The following is a 17,823-nucleotide window of genomic DNA, read 5'->3' on the forward strand; positions in this document are numbered from 1 at the left end:
TAAGTAGAAATGCTACATTGCCCAAATTCTATTAACGTTATACTGAGACAGACAGGGCAACGTCCGTCTTTTTAAGGCCAGCTTACTGCACGGAAAATCCCGACGGCCAAATACAGTACCCAGCGATAACCAAATGGTCACAAAGCAATGACAGCAAAGGTGGTGATAGCTTCACCGTAGACACATTTATTCCTATGTATGTATGTTAACTCAGATAATGTTCAGGTTAACTATAACTAGCACACCAAAGAGCAAACAAACTAATGACCGCTAAACAATTAACGTTAGCCCATTTTCATTACAGTCGTACGCTACAGAGGGAACATTAGCTACATACCTTTGTTTTTGGACCGTTTCTCCTTTTATTCTTTCCTTTTCTTTCCAAAATAAGCACCCGATAGCTTTGGCCTTTTTATGTCCGATATGTTTATTACCTGAATCTGAGTCGCCTCGGGAATCAACAGGTTACCCTACCCATCACCCAATGCCCTCTGACGCGACGGACAGCAGGGGTCAAGACTAAACCAACACATTGGTGGTGTACAGATCTCATTCTCAGTCTCATTTTTGTATAGGAAGGCTATATTATTGGCCGTCGCACAACCCTGACAGACGAAAACAAGAGTGTATGGAAGTTGAAACAGGCAGCTATCTAGTGTTATGGATGAAATGTACTTTAAGCACAATTAGGAGGATCCCCGTTCCCCCTCCTCCTTATTCCAGTGGTGTGACCTCTGTCAGTGATCCGACCTCCACCTCCCCACCTCCCTCTTGCGGAGTTGCAGTAACTGCAGCGGGGTAATTACAACGCCAAGGGACGCCAATTATTATTTATTTATTCATATATATATATATATATATACATATATATATATTCTTTTTTTGCGGGGGGCGGGTCCTCACATGCCGCCCCCGGCAAAGTGCCCTGGAATTGGTCGGCCGCCCAATTCGCCCATATGAGAAACCGCTACTGATGTAACAAAACAAATTTTGTGCAATTATAACAATGATTATTTTGGACCTGGTTACATGAGTACATTAAAAACAATGCAAAGTGTGCAGAGTGCTGATTTGAAATTTTATTTTCGATCTTTAATTGTACTTCCTTTTTACACAGGAAGTAGAAAGTCATTTGGTGGATGGCGTTTGGACTGCATCGTGAGTTCTCTCTCTTTATCAGTAAGCATACCCGGAAAAATATCAAACAAAATTGCTTAAAATGATAACCTACCTAAGGTTACAGACATAACCTTATGTCTGTAAAGTTTTCGGAAACTCATGTTTTGTTGTTGTTTTTTTTTTTAAACCAGTTAGGTTCTTAAATGTAGAAGCTGGGTGTTTTAACCCTTATATACTCACCAGCCACTTTACTAATTACACCTTGCTAGTATTGGGTTGGAGTCCTTAATTGCCGTAATTCTTTGTGCCATAGATTTAACAAAGTGTTGGAAACATTCCATTTTGGTCCATATTGACATGATAGCATCACACAGTTGCTGCAGATTTGTCACCTGCATATCCATTTGTAGAACATGCACTTTAACTGGTAGCAGCAAAGTGTGGTAACTTTTACTTTTACTCAATCATTATTTTATTTTTGCTGTATTTTTATTGTATTTTGTCAACTACTGATGGATACTTCTTTGGGGAGAAGAGTTTATTCAATTGATTCATTAAATTGATTAAATTAATTGATCAATTCATTTTTATCCTGTCTTATCTTATGATGTGAATCTCCTGTTCAACCACATCCCAAAGGTGCTCTATTGGAATGAGATCTAGTGACTGTGAAGGCAAAAGAAGTGGCACCTTCTGCAGCTGTCGCCCATCCGCTTCAAGGTTTGTGTGTTCAGAGGTGGTATTCTGCATACCTTGGTTGTAACGAGTGGTTCTTTGAGTTACTGCTGCCTTTTCTATCATCTCGAACCAACTGCTCATCTCCTCTGACCTCTGACATCAAAATGGCATTTTTGTCCACACAACTACCGCTCACTGGATATTTTCTCTTTTTTGGACCATTCCCCATGAACTCAGATGGTTGTGCATGAAAATCCCCGTAGATCAGCAGTTTCTGAAATACTCAGACCAGCCCATCTGGCACCAACAACCATGCCAGTTTCAAAGTCACTTAGTTCCCCTTTCTTCAGCATGTAATCTCCATGTCTAGATGCCTAAATACACTGAGTTGTTGCCATGTGATTGACTGATTAGCTATTTGTGTTAACAAACAACTGGAACGGGTGTACCTATATATATATACACCTATAAAGTGTCCGGTGAGTGTATACTGAGAAGTTGGTCTTTCATGAAACAGTAGAGTAATTAATATATATTTCTTTCATTTCTTTGGGCAACAGAAATACCTCATAGGATGGAAAACGTCATGATCAAAGTGTCACAGGCACCAGACTTTCCTGTTGCAGTAAGAAAGACACATTTGGCTATGTTGTTGGTCAAGTTGATTAAAGATTTACATGAATCAAATTTGCTTTGATTTTTAATACTCGCTTCTTCTCAAGCCTCCGTATGATGAAGGTCCTCTTCCGTACTCGATGGTCCAACCTCGAGGTCAAGACAGTGCAAACGAGCCAGTGCCAGTTTTTGTTTTCAAAACCACAGTAAGTGCAGTACATTTATCGACAAATTGCATACTTATGTTACAACTAAAACAACTACACTGACAGAATTCTTCTTTCTATCTTTTTCAGTGCTGCCCTAAAAAGTGGACCCAAAGTAACTGTCTGGCCTTGGCATTTATCTTTGTCTGTCTCTTACTCCTGGTGTTGTTCGGGTTTGTTCTTTACTCAGCTTACGTTAAGAGGTAATTTTGTTCAAAATGAAAACTGTTAAAAAAGATCACCATATCATAGTGCAAAAAAGCCTGACATTGCCCTACGAACCCCAAAAGAGAGTTTGTATAAAAGGTTAATTTGTATAATAATAAAAACTGTGGAAAAAAGTTCATTGTATGGCCATACAGAGATGGTGGGTCTTATGGGATGTTAGGTGTTAATGCATGAAAAAAGTTCACCCTATCTGCTGTTTTTCAGTCTGCTGTTGTGAGTGTTGTTGAGTTTACTAAATTTATATATACATGTATTAATCTTGCTCGTCTGGCCTTGTCGTGTCTACTCAGAGCCATTTTTTCCCTTTACCATCTTTATTTTTACACCATTAAGTCATCTTCTTGCCCTGGGTCAGTTGGGGACTTTCCAAAGGCCTCATTTTTGATTTATCTTGTACCTGCTTGTATATTCCTTGGCTGTTCCAGGGGTTTCCACTTATTTATTTATTTTTTAATTACTTCTTCAGCACAGTTTACACCAATGTTTCTGTTCCCCTGGCCTGCTTCCAGTTTTAGCCAAAGTTACTGCTGGCCTCAGACACTATTATTTCCGGGCCTCTTTGTATAATTTTTTTAAAAAAATAATTGTTTTATGCAACAACAACAAGCCAATGAACTACGGAAGCGTATTGCATATTTTTTCGCCCCCTGTTTTTCGGGGTAATTTTTTTTCTGAATTATCGAGATCCTGGAGGAACCAGAGTTTTTGATATGAACAAGAATGCCACTAAAACTGAGATTCTGTCACAAGCTAAAAAACTGTTCTTTCCTAATGAAAAGTGAACGATGGGAAAGTGGGAAGAGTTCAGTCACGATATAGTTAACTTTCAGGAAGCACAAGTTGATGAGGATGTTAGTTTGGGAAACTACTATGAGACACAAATTGGTGTTGTTAAGATTTTATTTGTACACAAAGACCCTGACCAGTGGAGTGGACCCAGAAGAAGGAGCTGATATACAGACAGATGAGCAACATGAAAACACAACAGAATCTGGACGAGGTGTTGAGCAGCTGACATCGAAAAGACATAACACTTTAAATCAAAAACACACAGTCCAAGATGATGAGCAAAGCACTGCCACAATGTCAGCTGTTGTCTGTATTGCAGCTTTGTCTAATACATCAGAGGTCATTTTTGGTGCTTTGACAGGTGGGTCACACTCATAGAATAGAATTGCAATAGAAGAAGAACAAATAAACACCCCCACCTACACCTCAACTCCTATTGATTCTGAGACAGCTTCTGCTAGACCACAAAGTCCTGCAAGTGAACTTTTGCCTGTGAAACTTCACAGAATGACACTCTTAGATCAACTGATTGCTCAGTTCAAGGATGAAGCAATGATGACCTACTCTGTGAAATACAGCTTTGTTGATGAAATGGGGGCAGATGCTGATGGTGTGTCCAGGGATGTATATGCTGCCTTTCGGACAGAATTCCTAGACTGTGCAGCAGGTTCAGATGTGAGGGTGCCATCACTATCCCCAAATTGGCAAGAGGAGGAATGGAAGTCTCATGGTAGGATGTTGGCCAAGGGACTGAAGGACCATGGGTATTTTCCATTTCGGCTGGCACAAGCCTTTACAGCAGCAGTTATATTTGGTGAACACTGTTTCACCTGATTTAATGTTTGATTCCCTGATGTTGTATCTTAGTCAGTCTGAGCGTGATCTCTTGTCCACTACTTTGCAAGAGGCTGTTGTCGGGGGTGACGAGGAAGAACGTCTTGATCTTATGGATCGCATGGGAGTAAGAGCAGTACCAACACAAGACAACTTGAGCAAGCAAGCAAATGATCCAGCACCCAAAATATGCTCAGGAAGTTTTTCCCAAGTGTAGAGGATATGAAGAAGCTGTATGAGGACATTAAATCAACAACTCGAAAGGTGATTAAGATGATAACAGCTTTTCCAGCTAATTCAGCAGAAAACCAGAGTTTGCGATTTTTCCATCAGTGTAAAAGAAATTCAGGTCACATTCACCTCTTTGGAAGGGCTAGCACGGCGGCCAATTGCCCATACTTGTGGCCCAACTGTGGAGCTGTCATCAACTTACAACAGCTACCCTGAGCTTCGAGCTGAAATGGAGGCTATATTGTCCAGCAACACTTATGAACACATACACATTTGTCTCTTCCCCATCAGTTCCAGTGACGTAAGTTTACACTGTGTGCATGTGGGATACAGCATGTAAGGAGAAAATGTGATTATCTCAGGTGCTGTGTGATCAGTGCAAAATTACTTTTATTACATTTCAAGATTTTGGTTTTATTATATCAAGAAACAATAACTTACTTTGTTATCAGAGCATGTAAGGATAATATGTGACTAGCTCAGGGGCTGTGTGATAAGCACAGATTGATTTTTTTATTTTAGATATTTTCTTTCTATCATACCAAGAAACAATTAACAATTTACTTTGATTTAAGACACTTTTGTTGTCAGTCTAGGATATAATATTTGGACATTAAAAATACTTTTGTTATACAGTATTTTCACTGTTAAATCATAATAGTATTTGATGATCATGCCAGATGTTGATGCTAACAGCGTTTGTGAATCTGCTCGTTACATTAAATGGTACTTTGAGGTGTTTTGTTTTATTTAGTTTTTTTTACAAATAGAATCACAGATTGCTGTCTTGTTTTGTACATCTGTCTTCAAACAGATTGTGTCTTTGCTGTTGAGTCATGTGGTTCAGGAGCAGGTTCAGCATTTCTGCATGAGTGAATTCTGTGAGTGTTCCAGAGGGTTCTCTCCAGTTCTCTCTGAAGATAAATAAAAACAGAAAGTGAGATGATCAGTTCACACATGATCATTAAACTAGCCAGTAATGTAATTCAAATCAGCTCCAACTTAAACATCTGCAATAATAAACTGTATTATGCCATTAAAAACATCAAAACACTGACTAGGAACATTTTATTGCATTCTATACTTTTCATACTTTAAGTACTTTGAATATATACTGCTGATAATAGGCTAAAACTGGAAGCAGGCCAGGGGGAGAGAAACATTGGTGTAAACTGTGCTTAAGAAGTAATTAAAAAAGAAATAAATAAGTGGAAACCCCTGGAACAGCCAAGGAATATACAAGAAGGTGCAAGATAAATCAAAAATGAGGCCTTTGGAAAGTCCCCAACTGACCCAGGGCAAGAAGATGACTTAATGGTGTAAAAATAAAGATGTTAAAGGGAAAAAACGGCTCTGAGTAGACACGACAAGGCCAGACTAGCAAGATTAATACATGTACCGGTATATATAAATTTAGTAAACTCAACAACACTGAACAACAGCAGACTGAAAAACAGCAGATAGGGTGAACTTTTTTCATGCATTAACACCTAACATCCCATATGACCCACCATCTCTGTATGGCCATACAATGAACTTTTTTTCAATTCAATTCAATTCAATTCAATTTATTTATATAGCGCCAATTCACAACAAAAGTTTTCTCATGACACTTTCCAATTAGAGCAGGTCTAGACCAAACTCTTTAATTAAACTGTAAATAGAGAGACCACAACATTCCCCCTTGAGCAAGCACTTGGCGACAGTGGCGAGGAAAAACTGCCTGAAACCTCGGAGCAGACCCCGGCTCAAGATGGGCGGCCATCTGCCTTGACCGGTTGGGTTGAGAGAGAGATAGAGAGAGAGAGAGAGAGAGAGAGAGAGAGAGAGGGAGCGAGCGAGCGAGCGAGGCAGAGGGGGTGGGGTGTGAGAGAAGGAGCACACAAGCAGAGATGCATAGCAGCAGTAATAATACAAGAAGTATCGGATTTGATAACAATAGTAGTAACAATAATAATGGTAGTAGCTGTACAGAGTCATAACAGATCTAAATCAGATTATGTCTAAACAGTAGTAATTGCAGTAGGTTTTGAGCAGGACGACAGCAGGACTGCAGCAGGAGGTCCAGTCATGATCGATAAGAATCTGCGGGACAAGAAAGCACAAGGACTCCAGGGAAGAAGTTGAGTTAGTAATATGCATTATGGGACATGAATGTGTGCGGAAGGAGAGGGAGAGGAAGAAAGAGCTCAGTGCGTCATGGTCTTGGTTTTCCACAGATTTTATTATTATACAAATTAACCTTTTATACAAACTCTCTTTTGGGGTTCGTAGGGCAATGTCAGGCTTTTTTGCACCATGATATGATGATCTTTTTTAACAGTTTTCATTTTGAACAAAATTACCTCTTAACGTAAGCTGAGTAAAGAACAAACCCGAACAACACCAGGAGTAAGAGACAGACAAAGATAAATGCCAAGGCCAGACAGTTACTTTGGGTCCACTTTTTAGGGCAGCACTGAAAAAGATAGAAAGAAGAATTCTGTCAGTGTAGTTGTTTTAGTTGTAACATAAGTATGCAATTTGTCGATAAATGTACTGCACTTACTGTGGTTTTGAAAACAAAAACTGGCACTGGCTCGTTTGCACTGTCTTGACCTCGAGGTTGGACCATCGAGTACGGAAGAGGACCTTCATCATACGGAGGCTTGAGAAGAAGCGAGTATTAAAAATCAAAGCAAATTTGATTCATGTAAATCTTTAATCAACTTGACCAACAACATAGCCAAATGTGTCTTTCTTACTGCAACAGGAAAGTCTGGTGCCTGTGACACTTTGATCATGACGTTTTCCATCCTATGAGGTATTTCTGTTGCCCAAAGAAATGAAAGAAATATATATTAATTACTCTACTGTTTCATGAAAGACCAACTTCTCAGTATACACTCACCGGACACTTTATAGGTGTATATATATATAGGTACACCCGTTCCAGTTGTTTGTTAACACAAATAGCTAATCAGTCAATCACATGGCAACAACTCAGTGCATTTAGGCATCTAGACGTGGAGATTACATGCTGAAGAAAGGGGAACTAAGTGACTTTGAAACTGGCATGGTTGTTGGTGCCAGATGGGCTGGTCTGAGTATTTCAGAAACTGCTGATCTACGGGGATTTTCATGCACAACCATCTGAGTTCACGGGGAATGGTCCAAAAAAGAGAAAATATCCAGTGAGCGGTAGTTGTGTGGACAAAAATGCCATTTTGATGTCAGAGGTCAGAGGAGATGAGCAGTTGGTTCGAGATGATAGAAAAGGCAGCAGTAACTCAAAGAACCACTCGTTACAACCAAGGTATGCAGAATACCACCTCTGAACACACAAACCTTGAAGCGGATGGGCGACAGCAGCAGAAGGTGCCACTTCTTTTGCCTTCACAGTCACTAGATCTCATTCCAATAGAGCACCTTTGGGATGTGGTTGAACAGGAGATTCACATCATAAGATAAGACAGGATAAAAATGAATTGATCAATTAATTTAATCAATTTAATGAATCAATTGAATAAACTCTTCTCCCCAAAGAAGTATCCATCAGTAGTTGACAAAATACAATAAAAATACAGCAAAAATAAAATAATGATTGAGTAAAAGTAAAAGTTACCACACTTTGCTGCTACCAGTTAAAGTGCATGTTCTACAAATGGATATGCAGGTGACAAATCTGCAGCAACTGTGTGATGCTATCATGTCAATATGGACCAAAATGGAATGTTTCCAACACTTTGTTAAATCTATGGCACAAAGAATTACGGCAATTAAGGGCTCCAACCCAATACTAGCAAGGTGTAATTAGTAAAGTGGCTGGTGAGTATATAAGGGTTAAAACACCCAGCTTCTACATTTAAGAACCTAACTGGTTTAAAAAAAAAAAACAACAACAAAACATGAGTTTCCGAAAAAAGGAAAAACAGTAAAATTTTGTGATTTAAGTCAACAAAACTTTACAGACATAAGGTTATGTCTGTAACCTTAGGTAGGTTATCATTTTAAGCAATTTTGTTTGATATTTTTCCGGGTATGCTTACTGATAAAGAGAGAGAACTCACGATGCAGTCCAAACGCCATCCACCAAATGACTTTCTACTTCCTGTGTAAAAAGGAAGTACAATTAAAGATCGAAAATAAAATTTCAAATCAGCACTCTGCACACTTTGCATTGTTTTTAATGTACTCATGTAACCAGGTCCAAAATAATCATTGTTATAATTGCACAAAATTTGTTTTGTTACATCAGTAGCGGTTTCTCATATGGGCGAATTGGGCGGCCGACCAATTCCAGGGCACTTTGCCGGGGGCGGCATGTGAGGACCCGCCCCCCGCAAAAAAAGAATATATATATATATATATATGAATAAATAAATAATAATTGGCGTCCCTTGGCGTTGTAATTACCCCGCTGCAGTTACTGCAACTCCGCAAGAGGGAGGTGGGGAGGTGGAGGTCGGATCACTGACAGAGGTCACACCACTGGAATAAGGAGGAGGGGGAACGGGGATCCTCCTAATTGTGCTTAAAGTACATTTCATCCATAACACTAGATAGCTGCCTGTTTCAACTTCCATACACTCTTGTTTTCGTCTGTCAGGGTTGTGCGACGGCCAATAATATAGCCTTCCTATACAAAAATGAGACTGAGAATGAGATCTGTACACCACCAATGTGTTGGTTTAGTCTTGACCCCTGCTGTCCGTCGCGTCAGAGGGCATTGGGTGATGGGTAGGGTAACCTGTTGATTCCCGAGGCGACTCAGATTCAGGTAATAAACATATCGGACATAAAAAGGCCAAAGCTATCGGGTGCTTATTTTGGAAAGAAAAGGAAAGAATAAAAGGAGAAACGGTCCAAAAACAAAGGTATGTAGCTAATGTTCCCTCTGTAGCGTACGACTGTAATGAAAATGGGCTAATGTTAATTGTTTAGCGGTCATTAGTTTGTTTGCTCTTTGGTGTGCTAGTTATAGTTAACCTGAACATTATCTGAGTTAACATACATACATAGGAATAAATGTGTCTACGGTGAAGCTATCACCACCTTTGCTGTCATTGCTTTGTGACCATTTGGTTATCGCTGGGTACTGTATTTGGCCGTCGGGATTTTCCGTGCAGTAAGCTGGCCTTAAAAAGACGGACGTTGCCCTGTCTGTCTCAGTATAACGTTAATAGAATTTGGGCAATGTAGCATTTCTACTTACCTGTTACTAGCATGTAATAGGCGTAATGGCATTAAGTGATAGCTAATGTATTTAAGGGTGTCGTTCATGCATGTTTACACTGATGCACTTTTCCAGGGGCACTGCTAAAATATTTTGGAGCGCCTCCTGCTCAGGATGAGTCTCCAGCAACAGAGGCTTCATCTGTAGCAGAGGATCAGGAGATCCCATCCACCTCTATGGCTGCTATGGCTTCTATGGCATCTCCTGCCATGTCTCAGGAAGGCCATGAGGAGTTTGCTGCTGCTTCTCCTCAGCAGGAGCCTATAGGTGGGTGGTATTTTGCTCTCATTTGTGTGTGTGTGTGTGAAGGTAGAAGTAGCAGTGTGTTTTTATCTGTGAATCTTACCTGCCTGTACACATTTTTTTCCCATTAGTTGTGATTAATCCAGTTTTGCTATTTCTTAAAACCCTGTTTTGTTCCACTGCTGTGTGCTTTGAATAATGTGCCAAACCAAATGTGCTGTTCTACAGAAATGCCTGAACCCCCACAAAGTTAAACTGCCACTGGGGAAGAGCCTCTTTCAACAGACCCTGCAGACTGGCTATCACCTCTGACAGACTGCACCACAGAGGCTATTCGCCCAGGGTGCCATTCAGGCTGGGGCTGCCACTGAGTTTCAGAAAAAAGGAAAAACAGTAAAATTTTGTGACTGAAGTCAACAAAACTTTACAGACATGAGGACTTTTCATCATCCTTGAATAAGCCTGTTTGGTTATCATTTTAAGCCATTTTGGTTGATAATTTTCAGGGTATGATTACTGAGAAAAGAGAACTCACCATGCAGTCCAAATGCCATCCACCAAATGACTTTCTACTTCCTGTGTAAACAGGAAGTACAATTAAAGATCCAAAAATAATGAATAAAATAACTTTTAATTTTTTTTAATTTTGTTCAGCCACCTTGCGCTGTTTTCAATTTACTCATACAAGTTATAGTTTCAATTCTACATACTCTCAAAACAGTAAATAAGCCTACACTGGAATCAGCTTTTAATCAACAAGTCTGTGATAATCCTGATGTTAAAACAAACAAAAAAATCCCCAGAAAAAAAACAGAATGGTTGATTAGCAAAAGCCCCTAAAAATGTCTTGAAAAAATGTCTTGAAGTGATATATCTTTCTCCGGCTTCCTCCCACAATCCCCAAAACATGCACATCAGGTTAATTGGCTACTCTACATTGCCCCTAGGTGTGAGTGTGTGAGCATATGGTTGTCTGTCTTTGTGTCAGCCCTGCGATCGACTGGCAACCAGTCCAGGGTGTACCCCGCATCTCGCCCGTAGTCAGCTGGGATATGGTCCAGCCCCCCCACAACCCTGACGGATAAGCAGCATAGATAATGGATGGATGGATGATATTCCTGTTCAGCTTTGACCTCACTGGATGCGTCTCTCCTCTCTCTCAGCTGGCGTGGTGAGCCTGTGACAGTGTGTACACAGTAACATCTAGATTGCTATGGCCATCATTAGGGGGATCTACTTGCTGTTGGACATAAAAAGTAGCAGAAAGCGATGCTAACGGACCTCGGTGCAAGTGCGTTGATCCTGACTGCATCACTGTCGTGCCAAAGAATAAAAATCAAGAACCATGTAGAACTGTTTGTACCTCACACAAACAGTGACCTCTGTGATCTCTGCAAATGCATATAAAGGTGCAAGTGTGTGGCACAGCGCGTAGGCCGCCACCACATCCAAGTCACATTAATGTGTTTGTCTTTTTCTGGAGGCTTTTCATCAAGTGTCAAAGTGAATGATCCTGGCTTAATGTGCAGTCTCTTGCTGCCATCTAGTGGCCCTGGCATGAAAACTAATTTCAGCTTCCTCCTCTCAAAAATGACTGTTCTGGAGACATCAGCAAGATATGACTGCCAGTGTTAGGCATAGGCAGAGTATTATTTTTGCACTTCAATATTTAAACAATGTTGAATGACAATAGCCACAGTTATAATCGTGATTACTGTAATAATAAAAAACACAATTCAAACTATATGTTTTTATTTTTTAATTTTTCTTTCCACTGTCCTCATTCCCGCTCCTCCCTTTCTCCCTCATCCATGTCATCAGCATCCATTTGTTTTAAAGGCAAAGATAATAATAATTGTGTGACCATATGTGCTGACAAAAATGCCCTGTTTGGCTTCTGCACCCTGATCTATAGCATCAAGCACCTCCTTCAGCAGCTCCAACCTCCACCTCTACTTCACAGGGAGTCTGAAGACCTCCATGCTGGGGCCTGGACCATCTACAATGGTGTTCTTCTGGCCAAAGGCTTTCTATTCTGTGTTTAAAAACAAAGGATAACAGAAGTTTGTTTTAATGTTGTTATAAGCAGATGCACATCTCTGAGGGGTCCTAATGCAAGGAGCAATGATGTTCTTATTGGTGTATCCAGCTCTGGAACAACTTAAGAGACCACTGCAAAATTATCAGTTTCACTAGTTTTACTATTTATGGTATTTAGGTATGTGTAAATTGAAAATTTTTGATTTTTGTGTTATTCTATAAACTACTAACAATATTTCCAAATTCCAAATAAAAGTATTGTCATTTAGAGCAATTATTTGCTGAAAATGACAACTGGTCAAAAAAAAAAAAAGATACAATGTTTTTAGACCTCAAATAATGCAAAGAAAACAAATTCATATTCTTTTTTTAAACAACACAATACTAACGTTTTAACTTAGAAAGAGTTCAAAAATCAATATTCAGTGGAACAACCCTGATTTTCAATCACAGCTTTCATGTGTCTTGGCATGCACTCCACCAGTCTTTCACATTGCTGTTGGGTGACTTTATGCCACTCCTGGCGCAGAAATTCAAGCAGCTCAGCTTTGTTTGATGGCTTGGTAATATCCATCTTCCTTTTAACCACATCCCAGAGGTTTTCAATGGGGTTCCGGTCTGGAGATTGAACTGGCCATATAAGGGTCTTGATCTGGTGGTCCTTCATCCACATCTTGATTGACCCGGCTGTGTGGCATGGAACACTGTCCAATCCTCAGAGTTAGGGAACATTAACAAAGCAAAAGGAAGCAAGTTTTTTTCCAGGATAACCTTGTACTTGGCTTGATTCATGTGTCCTTCACAAAGACACATCTGCCTGATTCCAGCCTTGCTGAAGCACCCCCAGATCATCGCTGATCCTCCACCAAATTTCCCAGTCAATGCAAGACACTGTGGCTTATAGCCCTCTCCAGGTCTCCATCTAACATCTAACCATTAGACAACCAGGTGTTGGGCAAAGCCGAACATTGGACTCATCAGAGAAGATGACCTTACACCAGTCCTCTATGGGACAATCCTTATGGTCTTTTGCAAACCTCAGCCTGGCTCTTCTTTGCTTCTCATCAAGAGAAGCTTTTTTCTAGCTTTGCAAGACTTCAGCCCTGCCCCTAGGAGCCTCTTTTCAACCATTTTTGCCGTGCATTTCACCCCAGCTGCCATTTGTGATTATTTTTGTCGTTTTCATCCTCTGCTGGTCTGTAGCTTTGTTGTCCCCAATGTCTGCTGCTTGAGCATGTTCTTATGAACCACTGCCTTTGAAATTTTAAGGATGGAAGCAGCCTGACACTCACTGTATCCCTCTGCCAGTAAAGCCAGAATTTAACCCTTCTTTTCCTCTCTCAAAACCTTTCTGTGTTGAAATTCAAGAAACACTTGAATGGAATGCCTGCCATACATGTAGAGATACTGATTTAAGAAAAATTTGGAGTGGTATTAGTGGTATTACTTAATATTTTCCGGAGCTGTATGTATCAGAATAAAATGCTGTATTAGGGCATCTGCCACACACTCCCAAGTCCATAACACTTTCAGTTCCCGAGATATAGGCCAAAATGTCTTTCCGGTAGAAAGGAAGGGGCTGAGGGGCTGTGTGTGAAAATTTGTCGCAGGGTGGCAGCCAAAACGTTTTCCCCAGAAAATGTTTAAGAGCATGTTTCTCCATTTGGAGTGGATTGATACCACTTTTGGAGGACTGTTCCCTAACCCTTAACACTTAATTTTACTGTAAAACTGTAACTAGTTCTTTTCAGTTTAAGGCAGGAATAAGCTCTGTTGGGTGGAGACTCCCCAGGATCATAGAGACAGGTACCCAATCAAAGGTAAGTAATCAAAGGTCAGTAAAAGTATGTTAATCGTTTATGCTTAAGGTACACTGATCAGGTGTAACACCGTGACCACTGACGGGTGAAATGAATAACACTGATAATCTCTTCCTCATGGCACCTGTTAGTGGGTGGGATATATTAGGCAGCAAGTGAACATGTTGTCCTCAAATCAGGAAAAATGGGCAAGCGTAAGGATTTGAGCGAGTTTGAAAAGGGCCAAATTGTGATGGCTAGATGACTGGGTTAGAGCATCTCCAAAACTGACGGGGCTATTCCCTTTCTGCGGTGGTCTGTATCTATCAAAAGTAATCTAAGGAAGGAACAGTGGTGAACCGGCGATAGGGTCATGGCCGGCCAAGGCTCACTGATTCACATGCAGAACGCAAGGCTGCCCTCTGCCCTGTGTCATCCAATCCAACAGACAAGCTACTGTGGCTCAAATTGCTTAAGAAGTTTGCTTTGTCAGTGCCAGTGTGCTCTGGCCCATGCTCTGCTGCGATAGCACAGTCTGTATTCGCGTCTTGCAATACTGACTGAGAAAGCAAATTGCCCGTGGGGGACAATAAAGCATCAACTGAATTGAATTGAATTGAATTAATGCTGGTTCTGATGGAAAGGTGTCAGAATTCATGCATCACAGTTTGTTGCATATGGAGCTGCATAAATATTTGTGTAAGTTTTAGTTTGAATGTATGTAACCATTTTTTTATCAGGTGTAGCTCACCTCCTGCCACCCCACCGACACCCCCAGCCTCACACACACCCACACTGTCCCAAATGGCTTGAGCCAACCCCCAGCATTCTCCTGTACAGCACCTCTCCATCTGCCCCTCCTCTTTCTCCCCCACCTCCTCCTCCTCCACGGAAGACATCATCAGCCCAACGGTGACTACAGGCCAGGTTAGGAGGCAGCTGGATGGCATCACACCCAGGATCCTGGAGACCTGTAACAGCCAGCTGTCTCGACACTATGGAAGACGTCCTGCCTGGTTCCAGTCCCCAAGAAGTCGATGCCATCTGACTCGGCAGACTACAGACCAGTCGCCCTCACATCTCATGTGATGAAGGTCCTGGAGAGACTGGTCTTAGCCCAGCTGAGGCCACAGGTGAGGATGTTTCTTGACCCCTTACAGTTTGCATACCAGTCCCATTTAGGAGTCGACAATGCTGTCATCTACCTGCTGCAACGAGGCCATTTGCATCTGGATGGTGGGGGAGGCACTGTGAGGATCACATTGTTTGATTTCTCCAGTGCTTTCAACACCATTCAACCTCTGCTACTGGGTGAGAAGCTGCGGGTGATGGGTGTTAACGACGCAAGGATCTCCTGGATTACTGACTACTTGACAGGCAGGCCACAGTTTGTCCGTCTGGGCAACGTCCTGTCTGATGTGGTGGACAGTGATGTAGCAGCTACACAGGGAACTGTGCTTTCTCCCTTCTTCTTCACCTTATACACCACTGACTTTCAGTACAACTCTGAGTCATGTCACCTGCAAAAGTTTTGCGTGCCTATCGTATACACTATATTGTCCATTGCACTAGTGATTTATAGCTTAATATAACATCTGTAAATATCATTTGTAAATTGTGTTATAGTTTCCGCCTACACTGGATGCACATTAAAGCACATATCCATCTGTATAGTATGTTCATAGTACTTAGAATCCCTGTATATTATGACAACAATCTGTATATCATATTTATAGTATACCTGTAACATAGACACCTGTACATACCCTGTATATACTGTAAATTACTGTATACCTGGCACTTACTGCTTATTGCACTTCTGGTTAGATGCCAAACTGCGTTTCGTTGCATTGTACTTGTACATGTGTAATGACAATAACGTTGAATCTAATCTAATCTAATCAACAGACTGGACTGGACATCTAACACCGAGGCTGTGTACAAGAAGGTGATGAGCAGGCTCTGTTTCCTGAGGAAATCCTTCAACGTGTACGGCAAGTTGTCGGAGATCTTCTACCAGTCTGTTGTTGCCAGCGCCATTTTCTTTGCTGTGGTGTGTTGGGGCAGCAGCATCAGAGCCAGCGACACTAAAAGACTTGATAAGATCATTAAGAAGGCTGGCTCTGTACTCGGTCTCAGGCTGGAGTCTTTTGAGACCGTGGTGGAGAGGAGGTCACTGAACAAACTGTTATCCATCATGGACAACGATCAGCACCCTCTCCATCATACAGTTGACAGACAGCGGAGCACCTTCTCCCACAGGCTGCTGCAGCTCCGCTGTCAAAGGGACAGATACAGGAAATCTTTCCTGCCACATGCCATCACACTGTGCAATAACAGCTAAACTCTGGTCATACATACAGTCACTAGGCACTTTATATGTTTTAAACACTCGGTTCACTGCACCTTACATTCTACTTTATTTTGCACAACATTACACTGCTTTTTGTTGGATATGCACTTTTTTATATTGCTTTGTATGTTGGTATGTTGGCTTATTATGCATAGTGCTGCTGCTGCTGCACTGTAATTTCCCAGCCTGGGATCAATAAAGTATATCTATCTATCTATCTATCTAAAACAATGACAGTCAGAGCATGTAATTTTTCATCAATATTGTTGAGTTTCTCCTGCAACACAGGAATATACCTGTTAGGGACTTCCTAACTCTGTTGTAGGTGTAGTGGGACTGAAATAGCCACACATAGAAAAGAGTTTGGTCTCGACCTGCTCTAATTGGAAAGTGTCAAGAGATAACTTTTGTTGTGAATTGGCGCTATATAAATAAACTGAATTGAAATTGAACATATAGTTTATCATGTTAACAGACATCTCATCTTTTTCATTTTACAGCTTTTACCCATTGCTTGAGCACTATAGACACATGCTTAAACCAAAGTAACATAATGTGAAGTTGTTACTATACCTGGTTAAAATAAGGGCGCGAATCAGAGATGTTAGCCTTGAAGATTGTTGGCCGCCGTCTGAATGTGTGCAGATCTGGTCTGGTAAGTTCAACACGGAGGACTCTACATTTATTTACTGATGTCACTTTACTAAAAGCCCAAAAACTGTACAAGTGACCGTATTGTAATAAATTTCAGATCGACTTGAAAAGGCAAACAAACATGCTTCTTTCATAGTTAGGGCATCAAAAAAGATCAGTGCTCACCACAAAAGTGTTTTCTATAATGTGTATGTGTGCAATCGATAATCCTATCTAAGCTCTATAGATCTTTGCATTACAGGGACTGATCTGTAGAAACTGGGCTTTGTTTGTGTTTCGTCTGATGAGATTTGCGTCCACCTTCTTTGCAAGACTACAGTGGTGTTTGGTAATGTTTGTGGATCCGGAGCGACAACACTTCTCTTTCGCGGGTTTGTATGCACAGATCTAGGTCAAATGGAACCTTGCAGAGTTTTACTTTAGGGGGACCTATAAGCTTAAAAATCTTCTTTCAATTTTAGATTAGACATTTCACAGAAAATAAGACTCGAAGAAGCAGCAAATAAACTTTTCACTAAAACAGTAATTTAGCAGAAAATAAGAAGGAGGATCAGATGCCACGATGAAGAAGTGACTATAATGTCTGCAAAAAACTCCTGCAAACATCCACAAAAAGATCAATGCTATGATCCTTTAACAAGACCATGGAATTAACCAATCAGAAGAGACTCCTCATCAACTCATCAGCCAATCAGAGTCATGGCATGTGACCCACCTCCTTTAAGAGAGGTCAGTTTGGGGCCAGTCAGTCTGATGATGGCAGGAGTAATGGATGTACCCAATTACGAGGTAAGCACTAACCTACAAATTTTCACAAAG

The 17,823-nt window shown here is 40.9% G+C and overlaps 4 long non-coding RNA genes across 8 annotated transcripts; 3 read left to right on the plus strand and 1 right to left on the minus strand.

Moving 5' to 3' along the window:
* Positions 1-352: 352 nt before the first annotated feature.
* Positions 353-1,807, plus strand: LOC124055970. Its single transcript, XR_006842908.1, has 3 exons — positions 353-798; positions 1,118-1,179; positions 1,759-1,807. It is a non-coding gene; the product is annotated as an uncharacterized LOC124055970 (long non-coding RNA).
* A 574-nt stretch (positions 1,808-2,381) lies between these two features.
* LOC124055971 lies at positions 2,382-3,035 on the plus strand. Its single transcript, XR_006842909.1, has 3 exons — positions 2,382-2,422; positions 2,520-2,618; positions 2,709-3,035. It is a non-coding gene; the product is annotated as an uncharacterized LOC124055971 (long non-coding RNA).
* A 3,885-nt stretch (positions 3,036-6,920) lies between these two features.
* LOC124055973 lies at positions 6,921-10,825 on the minus strand. Of its 5 annotated transcripts, none has more exons than XR_006842914.1 (6): positions 10,694-10,825; positions 8,750-8,790; positions 8,028-8,108; positions 7,445-7,509; positions 7,249-7,347; positions 6,921-7,158 (listed from the first exon to the last, which is right to left on the minus strand). It is a non-coding gene; the product is annotated as an uncharacterized LOC124055973 (long non-coding RNA). The 5 variants fall into 5 exon arrangements; XR_006842913.1 differs by having other exon boundaries at positions 8,729-8,790; XR_006842911.1 differs by lacking the exon at positions 10,694-10,825 and adding an exon at positions 9,096-9,534 and having other exon boundaries at positions 8,729-8,790.
* LOC124055974 lies at positions 10,141-16,354 on the plus strand. The gene is made up of 3 exons (XR_006842916.1): positions 10,141-10,182; positions 10,387-15,130; positions 15,906-16,354. It is a non-coding gene; the product is annotated as an uncharacterized LOC124055974 (long non-coding RNA).
* Positions 16,355-17,823: the final 1,469 nt, after the last annotated feature.

The sequence above is a fragment of the Scatophagus argus genome, unplaced genomic scaffold (assembly GCF_020382885.2).
Source record: "Scatophagus argus isolate fScaArg1 unplaced genomic scaffold, fScaArg1.pri scaffold_37_ctg1, whole genome shotgun sequence".
In the NCBI taxonomy this organism is placed as follows: Eukaryota; Metazoa; Chordata; class Actinopteri; family Scatophagidae; genus Scatophagus; species Scatophagus argus.